We start from the raw sequence: 1,448 nt of genomic DNA, 5'->3' as shown, positions 1-1,448 counted from the left end.
AATACAACGAAGACACAGTAAAATCAGATGATCACTCGGTGTGATGCTTAATTTTAGGAGTTAACTTGAGTGGGCTAAGCGATGCCCATATAGCTGGTAAAACATTGTGGGTATGCCTGTGTTTTTGGAAGACATTAGCGTTTGATTTCATAGACTAAGGAAGATCACCCTCACCGATGCAGGTGGGCGTCATCCAATCCACTAAGGGCCTGGATAGAACAAAAAGGCAAAGGAAGGGCAAATTTGCTCTCTGCTTGAGCTGGGACACCATCTTTTCCTGTCCTTGGACATTGGGGCTCCTGGTTCTTGGGCCTTTGGACTCCGACTAGGAGTTCTACCATTGGCTCTCCCAGGTCCTCAGGCCTTTTGGTTTGGACTGGACATACACCACTTGGTTTCCTGGACCTCCAGCTTGTAGACAGCCAACTGTGGGACTTCTCATCCTCCATAATTGTGTGAGCCAATCCCTTGTAATGAATCTCCTTCTATATATCTATATATGGTCTATATATGTGGTCTGTTGGTTCTATCTCTGGAAAACCCTGACTTGTATACTTGGCTGACGTGAAATTAATAATAGTAGATTGAGTAGAAGTTCAATATATAGAAAAGCTAACTTTAAGAAGGAAAGAAACCACTGATTTCCTCTGGTGGCAAAAATATATACTCTCCACTCTTTTTTTTGACATAAAGATTTTTAATCCAGTTTAAACAAAAAAGTACTTAAAGCAAACTGCCCTTTAAATATGAGGTTAATTTAGGGTTTTTCTATGATTATAACGAATTAGGTATAATTGAATCTCAGAATTGTTAACTAAAAAAAAACAATGTACAAGTTTTTCTGTTAAAATTTAAAGTCTTGATTGTAACTGTCCTCTTTATCCCTCACATCGAAGTACCCACTGCCGTCCAGGATGTAGCGAATCTCGTCATCCAGGTGTAAATACTCCTCATAAAACATCTTAATCTTTTCTTCGTAATTTGGTAGTTTGTCTTTGCATATGGTTATTATGTCCATCCAGGAGTAGTTTCTCTCTTTTCGGATCTTTTCTAATTCTGGATCATTCTCATATTTGTCAGCATCCAGCTTCCAGTAAAGGACCCCGAGCCCACGCAGCTGCTCCAGGGCGACCGGGCACCCGGGCTCCCCGCGGTAGGGCCACTGCGGGTCGTCGCCCGACTTCTCCGTGTACCAGGCCTGCACCATGGCCGGGCCCAGGGGCACCGCCGCCTGACCCCGGACCTGCTCCGGCTGGTCTGCTCACCACTCTTAAAAGTCAACACCTTCTCACGATATGTGGTGCTTCTCCTTTAGAATCACCTGGGAACGCACTTTTTTTTTTTTTTTTTTGGTCTACCTTGGGTCTTCGTTGCTGTGTGCAGTCTCTCTCTAGTTGCGGCGAGCGGGGGCTACTCTTTGTTGCCGTGCATGGGCTTCTAATTGTGGT

General features: G+C 44.2%; 1 pseudogene; it reads right to left on the bottom strand.

Annotated features, from left to right (window-relative positions):
• Positions 1-844: 844 nt before the first annotated feature.
• Positions 845-1,207, bottom strand: LOC112398755 (1,2-dihydroxy-3-keto-5-methylthiopentene dioxygenase pseudogene; annotated as a pseudogene).
• Positions 1,208-1,448: the final 241 nt, after the last annotated feature.

The sequence above is a fragment of the Neophocaena asiaeorientalis genome, unplaced genomic scaffold, assembly GCF_003031525.2.
Source record: "Neophocaena asiaeorientalis asiaeorientalis breed wild unplaced genomic scaffold, Neophocaena_asiaeorientalis_V1.1 scaffold332, whole genome shotgun sequence".
In the NCBI taxonomy this organism is placed as follows: domain Eukaryota; kingdom Metazoa; phylum Chordata; class Mammalia; order Artiodactyla; family Phocoenidae; genus Neophocaena; species Neophocaena asiaeorientalis.
This window is presented reverse-complemented; position numbering and strand designations above follow the sequence as displayed.